The sequence below is a fragment of the Euprymna scolopes genome, chromosome 11 (genome assembly GCF_053919585.1).
Source record: "Euprymna scolopes isolate OS-2025 chromosome 11, ASM5391958v1, whole genome shotgun sequence".
NCBI lineage: Eukaryota > Metazoa > Mollusca > Cephalopoda > Sepiida > Sepiolidae > Euprymna > Euprymna scolopes.
In genome coordinates this window covers 136346695-136358770 of record NC_136492.1, presented here as the reverse complement: position 1 = coordinate 136358770, position 12076 = coordinate 136346695, and positions in this window count along the sequence as shown.

The following is a 12076-nucleotide window of genomic DNA, read 5'->3' as shown; positions in this document are numbered from 1 at the left end:
GGCCATATCCAGGACCTGCTTTATAGGGATATGAAATCAAATATTTTTTTTCAAAACAATGATTGATCAATTCCGCCGAGTGCCTGAATTTTATTAAACTATGTAATCCTCCTGAATTTCTACCTTGCGTCATCATTTAGTACATATTATGCATAGTACAAAAACAATGTGAAAATAACATATATGAATATAAATTTAAAACAGAATTGTTAAGTGATGGTAAATAGAGGAAGCGTGCTGTGTTTGTAATGGCAAATTTTACTTTCTTTTTTGAATAATATCAAATAAATTAACTATTTTGAAAATTTAATCTCAACATTATAACTTATAATACAGAAATTATTTGTAAAAATATTACATTGAAATAAGTATAGCTGCAAACATTACCGATTTTATTATCGGTAATGCATAACGAGCTGCAATTTGTCTTTAATAAGTTGACTAACTGCCAGGGGGTAGATTCATCCTTTGCCGAGGCTTTATACGTTCGTGTATGTATGATATTAAGCAACCTTATTCAATCTACATATTGACTCCTTCTTCGTATGCAGTTTGATTCTTAGTAGAAACTGCATACTCGATAATTGCATTGCACAATCGATCTGCACTAACGATAGACCGGTAACCTTCTGTGTTGACGAGCGGTAAACACTGCGCATCATTAATACTGGCGCAAACGATAAGCAATTATGCGTTCATTGCTTGGCAAGGTGCAAGTTGTACGATAGTTTCTTGTCCTTGTATTCGTTTCCGAACTGTACTGATAATTTCCTTAAATCAGCTAAGTAAACATTGACTTTTTCCATGGTGTGAAGTTGCCAACTAATGAACTGGTGCTATTCAATAAAATTATATCTATTTAATGCTATATAATTAAATGTAGAATGAACCATTGTTTAGCTCACATAAAGTAGTTGGATATCTGTTTATGAAAAGGAATTTAATTATGTAATTTTGCGAAATTAAAATAAGGAATTTAAAAACGAACAATGGAAAAATGTCATACTTATTTGTAAAGTGGGTAAATCAAAAATTAGGTTAGAGAAATCGACTTAGTAGAAACGTGAAGAACAATGCATGCTTAGAGACGGAGGCAAATCAGGCCACGAATCCGAGATTCACGTGTTTGGCCACGGAATGACGTCATGAGTTCTCAATATACAGAACTTTAGGTCAGTAAGTCAAGCAGTAAGAGGAGAAGAGAAAAGTCAGATGTCGGACAGGGTCGCACAAACAGAGCTGTCATTCCGCCTTTTTTACATGGGGGTTACCACTTATCAAGGACCGAAGGCCACTCAGGGATAAGGGTTATTGCGTGTACAGTAATCAATGAGATTGTATTGTAGTAATCATTAGTATAAGGGGTGTTGATAGAGTGTCTTACCTAAGGGGGCGGTTTGTCAGGAGTTTGTTTATGTTGGACTTGAAGACGTCCAAGTTGTAGTCAGGTGGGAAACAGGCAAGCAGCAGAGAGTTGGAAGCAAAGGTGAGAACAAGGAAATCATGTAGAGACTTTGAATTCCTTGATGACAAGCCATTGACCGGTCGAAATGGAATAAACGAATATCATCATAATTTTTTATCTGCGTCCCCGTGTTATGTTATTCAACGACAGAAAGGTATTGCGAATTTATATTATAAGAACTTTGTGAAGATCATAATCTCCAAAATAGGTTAAGAAACATAGGAGTCACTGTTATAGAAACACTCCCATTCACAGAACTGTCAAAAAGTATAAATGTCAAACGCACTATCGGTCTATCTATCTATATATCAACATCTCCATTCAAAGTGTAATGCCCCTGTCTCTGTGTTAAATATATCTATCTCTCGACAATATGATCTCTCCACAACATGGACATCCTAAGAAGAATATGACCAACAACAAACAACTACGTCATCTCTTTGATAACACCCAGTATGCAACAAAGAGGGAAACAAGCAAACTCGCCATTTTTTTTATGTCAATTCAAGCTAGTTCGAAAAGATGCTTAACAAGCTCCCGGTGTCAATAAAGCGTTTTGCCAAGGAAACACTATTGAACTAAGATCACTAAGAAATCCTTTATCTATTTGCTCTACCTAATGCTCCAGTGCCTGGCCGTTTTATGCCCGTTCGAGCCTTGCACGTATGCAAGTGCTGTGTTTTAATGTTATTTTCCCCTAGTCTCACTATTGCTGAGATATGAGCATTTTTTTCTAACGCTATGCACTCATTGCCTATTTTTATCACCCTAAGTCGAAGTACATCTTCATCCCATTTTGCCTAAGCCATTCCCGGCCTAGTATTATATTGCTATTGGTATTTCTCGCAACAAAGAAATCATGCTGGGTGAATTGACTTCCTATACGTATACCTAATGGGGCGATACCTTTCACACTTAATGGAGACCACCTAGCTGTCTTTTAATTAATTTTTTTTACTATGTAACTTAGGTTTCTATATAAGTGCTTTATAAACGCTACTTTTTATGACAGAAACCTCTGCGTCTGTATCCACTAAGCACTTAGTTTTTTCTATCTATTCTAATAGAAGCGGAATTCGCAGCGCCGACGTAACCGATTACATGTATCGATATGCGTTCGTTCCGTCCCTCGGGCATTGTACGAACGGTGCACCTCCATTTCCCTGACTGCGATGTCTACAATCTCTAAACATGTGACCCACCTTACCGCAATAAGAACACCTTATAACGTGCCTAGTTTTTTTTTCCTTTTTTTCCATATTCATGTACTGGGCCCCTATTCTCTAATAGATCCTATCTTTTCCATCTATCTCGTTTTGGAAATCTTGCTGGACCTAAGATTTCGACTTTAACCTGCCGTCACGTATGACAAACCTCTGTAGGTTCATCTTCGTATTCATGGCATGCGTTAAGCCGAATCTTCCACCTCACTTCTGCTAAGGCTTTTTCATAAGCTGCGTGGAAGTCCGAAGGTTAATCCCTTATTAGAGCCAGTTTTATATTTTAATCCCTGAGGCGTTCTCTGAAAAATCCTAGAGTTTGTATTTTAACTAATGCATTTCCTGAAGCTATCGCACTATATGCTCCTCCTAGCCGCAATAGTCTCTGCATATATTCTTGGGTTGAGTCTTCTTTACCTGTTTTACATTAGTTAAGTCTACTATGTACTTGTTGGGATTTGTGAATATCTCATAATAGTTTTCTAAACTCCTTTTCAATTCTAACCAGGTTAAAACTTCCTAATTGACATTAATCCATTTATGAAGACCCTGACCGGTTCCTTGTGTGCATTAGTGCTGACTGGCATTTTTTCACCATCCGCAGCGCCGATTGTTCTAAAACATTTTCTATATGCTCTAACCCCCCCCTATATTCACCGTCCTTTCTATTTTCTAAAGTTTTTATATTATCTAGAAGGGACCCCTCGTGAAGTTTTAGAGATTGCCACAACTGCATAACCTAGCACCATGGTCAAAACTGTATCAAATTCGAAAATACTTGCTGTTCCATGTTTTCTCAACTCTTTAACAACAAAAGGTAACAACGTAAGACGAGAAAACAAGAGTCCGATTAATTTTTTTTTCGTTAATTTTGTCAATCACGACTTTCTTTTTATTGTTTAACGAAAGCTGGAAGTGTTTATTTTTCTTTTATATATATACATATATATATATATATATATATATATGCATATATATTTTTTTTTTACATGGGTGTAACCACTTATCAAGGCCCAGAGGCCACTCAAGGATAAGGGTTAATAGGTATACATTAGTATTTGTGATTTTAGCATAGTAAAGAGTGGGAATTTTGTAACTTGGATTACTTAGGGGGTATATTCAATTAGAACTTGTTCACATTGGACTTTTTTCTTTTTTTTCATAGGTATCACCACATTATCAAGGCCAAGAGGGCACTCAAGTATAAGGGTTAAAGAGTGTACAGTAGAAATTGGACAATATAATAATCATTAGTAATGAAAATTTGTTAACTTTGATAACTTATATGGAACGGCTCATCAAGAACTTATTTACGTTAGACTTGAAGACAACCATATTGTAGTCAGCCGGAAAGCAGGAAAACGGAAGACAATTCCACAGGCGTGCAGTTCTAATAAAAAAAGCTTTGTTCATGGAATCTACGTTTAGGTTTAGGCACAGATAAAGAGTGGGGGGAATTATTGATAGTGTTTACAGCTAGACGAGTGTTTCTTGTGAAAGTTTTGCGAGGGGGGACCATAGATTGAAGCTCAGTCGAACACTTTCCATGAAAATAACGATACATCAGAGACAAACTCGCAACATCTCTTCTGTGAGATAGAGGTTGCAAGGAAGAGAAAAGGGCATCTCCTACGAGGCTACGAAGTCTATTTTGAACTCTATCAAGGCAGGACAAGTCCTTTCTAGCAGCTCCTGCCCAGATGTGGCAACAGTATTTCATCCTTGGACGTACCTGGCTCTTATATAAATAGAGAATAGCATCAGCAGTGAGATATCTACTGGATCGATAGAAAGATCCCACCATTTTTCCAGCGGCCTTGGCAACAGATTTGATGTACGTGTTCCATTTAAGATCAGGAGTAATGGTCAAGCCCAGAAGCTTGTCAAAACTTGAGGTCTCCTGAAGACGAGAGCCATTCATTTTAATTAATGCCAGATGGGGATCAGAATGTTGATGATGTAAAGAGAGAAGCTTGGTTTTAGATGCATTAAAAGTAACCAGCCAATCCTTTCCCCATTGTACTACATGCTCAAGATCAGAGGAGAGAGAATTGGAGAGAACTTGGTCGTTTACTGTCTTAGATGTGCTAGCATAAATGGTGGTGTCGTCAGCATAAATGTCTACAAATGATGTAAGGATGTGCTTTGGAAGATCATTAATGTAGATCAGGAAAAGAGATGGACCCCTGAGTGACACCGGCATTTATACTGTGGGCTTCTGATTTTTGCCCCTCAACTACTACTATCAGAAAGAAATGATTTAATAATTGAGAAGACATTTCCAGCTATACCATAGCTAGAGATCTTATGAAGTAAACCTTTATGCCATACCCTATCAAAGGCCTTAGATATGTCAAGAGCAATTGCCCTAGAAAGGTTGCCTCCGTCGAGAGATTTGCTAATCCTATGAGATATAACTGTAAGCACATCTGCTGTAGATCTAGCAGAACGGAAACCATATTGAGTGTCACTAAGAAGGTTTTTTTTTTAGATGGTTGATTACTTCTGTATTGTACACAGATTCCAGCAACTTACTCATGGCGCACAGGAGACTTATTGCCCTGTACTGAGAGGGAGATGAGCGATCACCTGAATTCTTAAATACAGGGCATACGGATGAAATTTTCCAGGGAGATGGGAAACTATTCTCCTTAAGACAACGTTTAAATAGTTTTGTAAGTATGGGCGCTAGTTCAGGTTGAAATTTTTGAGTACTATAATTGGAATACCGTCCGGGCCACTTGCTTTACTGGAATCAAGGTTTTTGATTAGCTTGGCAACATCACGTACAGATATACGTATATCACATAGTGTGTTTTCAGATACAGGAGGAAATATTGGGGGTTGGCGGCCTTGATCGCAAAAGGTAGAATTAGCTGCAAAGTTCTTAACAAAGAGTTTGGCTTTGTCTGATGCTGACGAGATTATCTCAGGTCCATTGATGATAGTTGGGATGGAGCACACGCTTCTGTTCAGAATTCTGTTTGCTATTTGCCAAAACTGGTGGGAACAAAGCACCTGCTCAGCTACTTTGGACTTAACAGATTGAGCATACAACCACCTTGCGCTCTTTATTACTTTCTTACAATGGTTGCTGGCAGTCCTGAAAGCGGCTTTAGTTTCCATACATCTATTACGTTGGAAACAGTGGAAAAAGTGATTTCTGTGCGCAATGGCAGCAGCACATTCTGGAGAGAACCATGGCTGGCTGTTAGGTTTTTGCTGAAACTTTTTCGAGGGTATGAAACGATCAATACCTACAATAAACCATTCCGTAAGGTCTAATACTATAGAGGACACATCTTTTTTTAAATTTGGAATGCAGAGGTAGATCAGTTATAAATGTACGGAAGCTATCCCAGTCAGCCTTAGTGTATCGATATACTGTACGATGGAGAGGTACGTCTGGGGACTTATTACATTTCATTTTTATCTTAATTGATACAACTGAGTGGTCGGAAGATCCAAGAGGCGACAGAACAGAAACTGAACATAGTTCAGGGCAAGTTGTGAGAAAAAGGTCCAATAGGCTCGCATACTGGCCGTCATTGTCGGGCACACGGGTGGGTTCCTGAACAATATGAGTGAGGTCATAGGCAATGGAGAAATCATGACAGAACCTCCCCGCATCATCTGTCTTGTTTGAGTGGGTCAACCATTCGACGTTGTGAACATTGAAGTCTCCACATACGTGAATGTTAGCTGAAGGATAAGCAGATAGGACTTGGTCAATTTTCTCAGATATGCTTTTAAAGATAGTAACTCCGCTGTTGTGGGGGCGAGTGAGAGTAAATAAAAATGCCGTAGTGTGAGCTAAAGCAACCCGAAAGCACATATAGGGTAAGTTAGGATCTTCCCTGGAGACGTCCCTACCACATGAAAAGCCATATTTAATATAGGCACATATTCCATGCCCATGGCGATCTTGGGGGTCAGATTTAGAAGTCAAGTTAGAGTATCCTTTGATTGCAAACTCTTTAAGGGAAATAGCCTGTCCAATACCAGTTTCACTTAAAAATAAAAGGTCTGGTTTAGTCTCCTGTAATTGGGTTTCAACCTCTGGAAGGTTAGAACGTAGACCCCTGATGTTGGAGAAGGAGACATGGTAGTAGGGTCTACGTTGGAAGTTGGAGAACCGGGTTTAATCGTGTATTTTTTCTTGATGAAATTTTGAAATTTGTGGACTAGGTCGTCAGATTTACTTAGAGCAGGACAGAGAGGGGAAATTAAGAGAAAAAAAGAAACGAAGAATTTTTTTTTGTAGCTAATGATAAGGTAAAGCCGTAACAATTACCCACTAGTATGGCATCGAGAGGTCCCACCAGAAGCTACTGCATGGTCCAGAATCCATTCACCAAATGGCAATACAGCAGCCCCAGTACTTTGCACCTGCTGATAGGACAGCCTCCTTAGTGGTTAATCCAAGGTTCGGGTCCCTGACTATCAGGCGGATAACGTCAGCCAAGAAAAAACGTTTACCACCAGCACCCTTACTAGTGACATGGCTACAAGGATAGACATAGAAACAGAAAATTTCCGCCATCTCAGCCAACTGTTCGCAAAAATACTGCCAACCTAGAAAACAGCTTTTTCTTCTCCCTTTGTCAGAAAAATCACTCATTAAAAAATGAGGACTAAGGGACAAATAAGCAGAAGCGAGAGTAACAGGAGCTATATATATATATATATATATATATATATATATATATATATATATATATATATTTACACAGTGATAACCACTTATCAAGGCCCAGAAGCCACTCAGGGATAAGGGTTATTGCAAGTGCATTACGTTAGTGAGGAGATTTGCTGAAATGTTTACTTAAGAGGGCGGTTCATTAGGAATTTGTTTACATTGGACTTGAAGACAACCATGTTGTAGTCCGGAGGGAAGCAGGCAGACGGAACAGAGTTCCACAGGCGTGCAGTTCTAAGAAAGAAGCTTTGTTCATGGAATCCGCGTATTGATTTAGGACATATATAGAGTGGGGGAAACTTTTCACAGTGGATTCAGCTAGACGGGTGTTTTTCGTGAAAGATTGGCGAGGGGGGGACCAGAGATTGGAGTTCAGACGAGCATCGGCCATGAAAATAACGATAAAACAAGGACAGGCTCGCAACGTCTCTTCTGTGGGAGAGAGGTTGCAGGGTAGAGAAAAGGGCATCCCCCACTAAGCCACGAAGTCTATTTTGTACTCTGTCAAGGCAGGATAGGCTGTTTTTAGCAGCTCCTGCCCAGATATGGCAACAGTATTCCATCCTTGGACGTACTTGGCTTTTATATAGATAGAAAATTGCATCAGTAGTGAGATATCTTCTGGAGCGGTAGAAGGATCCCACCATCTTTCCAGCGACCTTGTCAACAGACTTGATGTACGTGTTCCATTTCAGATCAGGAGTAAAGGTTACACCCAGAAGCTTGTCAAAACACGGGGCCTGACCCAGACGAGATACATCCATCACAATTGATGCCAGATGGGGATCAGAGCGTTGATGATGTAAGGATAGGAGTTTGGTTTTGGATGCATTAAAGGTAACCAACCACGTCTTCCCCCACTGAACCACGCGCTCGAGATCAAAGGAGAGAGAATCAGAGAGAACTTTGTCATTTACAGCCTTTGATGTGTTTCCGTAGATGGTCGTGTAATCAGCATAGATATCAACGAATGATTTAAGTGTGTGTTTAGGGAGGTCATTGATGTAGATCAGGAAGAGAGTTGGGCCCAGGATTTACCCCTGAGGGACTCCAGCATTTATATTGCAGGCCTCCGATTTTTGTCCATCTACCACTACTCTTATGGGCCTATCGGAGAGAAATGATTTAATGATTGAGAAAACATCTTGTGAAGTAGACCCTTATGCCATATCTTGTCGAAGGCCTTTGATATGTCAAGAACAATTGCCCTAGAAAGGAAGCCTTTGTCAAGAGATTCACTAATCCTGTGGGATATAACCGTCAGCACATCTGCAGTAGATCTTGCAGAGCGGAAACCATATTGTGTGTCACTAAGAAGGGTATTCCTGCTGAGATGGTTGACTATTTCTCTATTTTATATGGATTCCAGCAACTTACTCATAACACACAGGAGACTTATAGGTCTGTATTGAGAGGGAGATGACTTATCACCTGAATTCTCTAATACAGGGCAAACTGATGACGTCTTCCAGAGAGTCGGAAAGCACTTCTCCTTAATGCAGCGCTTAAATAGTTTTGTAAGTATGGGAGAAAGTTCTGGTTGAAGCTTTTTAACACTATAATTGGGATGCCATCAGGGCCAGTTGCTTTACTGGAATCTAGGTTCTTTATTAGCTTGGCGACCTCATGCACGGATATTTGTATGTTACCTAGCGTGTTCTGTGTTATAGGAGGAAATATGGGGAGGTGATGACCTTCGTCGCATAGGGTAGAATTAGCTGCAAAGTTCTTTGCAAATAGTTTGGCCTTGTCTGACGCTGACGAGATGACCTCTTGTCCATTGATAATGGTTGGGATATAACGCACACTTCTGTTCAGGATCCTATTTGTTATTTGCCAAAACTGATGGGATCCAAGCCGCTTATCAGCTACCTTGGATTTAACAGACTGGGCATATAGCTCTCTTGCATTTTTTGTTACTCTTTTACAGTGGTTGCTGGCAAACCTGAAAGCAGCTTTAGTCAGTGATTCTATTACGTTGGTAGCTATATCGTAAGTAATTCATAACATATATATCGCAATTAAGCTATACTGAATATTCTGCGTTTCATCCACTCTAGGATTCTTCAGGGTAATGCATAAGCTGGAATGAAACGCGGAATATGCAACGTAGCTTAATCGCCACATATATGTTATAAATAACTAACTAGCACTATCTACATACTGAGCAATTTTGAAGTAAATGCTTAAAGTGTACGCATAAATTTAGACTTCTGTATATTAATTTTATGTGAGTAAATCAAATAATTGTTTCCGTCTTTTTTTTCAACGTTGTGTTCGTGGTAAATGCTTTTTTTCTTCAAAGGACGCTCTGTAGTGTTTCGTTATATGGGTCTTTTTACTGTTTTCTAAATACAGTTTTCACGGCAGTCAAATATTATGTATGTTACATGTATATGAATGGGCTGTGATCGTCAAGTTCTCCTGGTCGTATAAACGAAAAGTTATTTCGTGTTAAAAATGAATACGAGCCACTTTTTTATGTTTCCAATACCAATTTGTATATTTACAGTTTGCACTTCAAAAAAAAGTTATAACTAACATCGTAGCGCGGTTAAGGTTAGTCGAGAGGTGGGTTTGAAGAAATCTGTCTCGACCTGTAATTCGCTTTGTGTTTTCGTTTTTATCTCCACCTCTGTGTTTTCTCTCTGTTCTTTTTTATATCACGTTTTCCTGTTGTTTGTCTTCCTCCAGCTTGTTTATTGTCTTGCAAATCCCTGGTTCATAGTTCCTGTTGATTAATCTGTTAACCTTATTTTCGCCAGCTTTTGTTTGTTTTTACTTTTTGCTGGTGTTTGTCTCATCCATTTTTATATCGGTTAGCTTCCCTGGTTCATTGCCATAATATTGACGCATTCCCAGGTCATTTTGAATATCGTGATTTCTCATTGTGTTCCTACGCTTGTCCGGACACACATCCGTAACACCTCTCCTTATATCTATTATATGTCACCTTATTCCTGGGATTAACTTATTGTGGTCTTCGATTGCTCGGACACATCTCCACAACAATAACATTAGGTTCTAGTATATTTCCTGGATAATCCCCGCGATATGAAGCTAATTATCTCGAATCTACGCTGTAAGTAGATGAGCTTATACTTTTTGCATGGAAAGTGTGTGTAGTATTCTCATTTAGACTTGATTTATAGTCGGAAATTAAACTTGATTTTTCCACTTTTAAAATGTCAATCGCATGATTTACATCAGTAACACCTTGCTAAATATAATATGATAGAAAGAAAAATAAGACGGTATATTGTATGGAACTGGTGTCAATGTATATGAGAGGATAATTTAAACATATGCAATGCAAATTCCAAAGCAATAATAGAATAAACAAAATGTCTTAAAGTATCCTGATTTGATCGATCCCAGCCAGTATACGGCAAATCAACTTCAATTTTGAAGAAATTATTTAATCAGAAAATTATTAGCAAACGTATGATATGTGTGAGTTTCTAGTAATCAATATATTGATAATTTCATTTTCTTAATCATTCTAACACTACCTGGTTGGAATATATGTTTAATTGGCAGTGGTAGTCATTTACAACTGTATAAAGCTTCACCGATAACTCATTTTTCAACCAAATTTGAAATAATTATTAGTTCATTAATCATCTAAGCTGCTCTGTGAAAAAATCCAGTTTTGTTCAGTAAAAAAAGTTATGACGCATTTACTGGTCTTTAAATCGTAAAAAAGTAAGGAGGTCAGCGAAATTTTTATACATGGTTTCCATAGCAACTACGTAGCTTCAGCGATTTATGTTGCTTCCAATTCGACCGCTGTGGCGAAAAGAAGAAGTATTAAGTGAAAACAATAACGGGAGATAATTGGGGATATTTTATTGAAAGCAGACGATCGCCGTACATTGTTTTTACATATGTGTATGTTATGTTTATGGGGGCAAAAATTAAAGACTGAAATTAAACAAAGATCAAGTGATTTTATTGGAAGACTGGAAAAATCTCATCCCGGCTGTGCTATTAATAAATGCTCTGCTGAGGTTGCTCCTGTTCTCTCCAAATTTATAATAAATGCCTTAACGAATCTGCTGGAAAATATATTTCTGAAATACTCGTTGTTGACTGCATAAACATCTTATTGTCAGGAACTTAAGAAATAGAAAGGAAACGCATGTTGTTGGGCCAAGGAAGACGCATCGAAGAAGTGGCTGAGAGGACACAAGAACCGATCGATTAGATTTACTTCTTTAAGCCTTAAAGGCTAACTATGGTTTCATCTGTATTGAAAGATAGCGCTTCGCTAAACGCTATCGCCTGATGGCACAACCTATTTTGAGAAAATTGCTGCAGTAAATAGCTTGGAATGTGTTACACCACACTGACAAAATAGCTCGGAATGTGTTACACCACACTGACAAAATAGATCGGAATGTATTACACCACACTGACAAAATAGCTCGGTATGTATTACACCACACTGACAAAATAGCTCGGAATGTATTACACCATACTGACTAAATAGCTCGGAATGTATTATACCACACTGACAAAATAGCACGGAATGTATTACACCACACTGACAAAATAGCTCGAAATGTATTACACCACACTGACAAAATAGCTCGGAATGTATAGCATCACACTGACAAAATAGCTCGGAATGTATGACACCACACTGACAAAATAGCTCGGAATCTATTGCACCACACTGACAAAATAGCT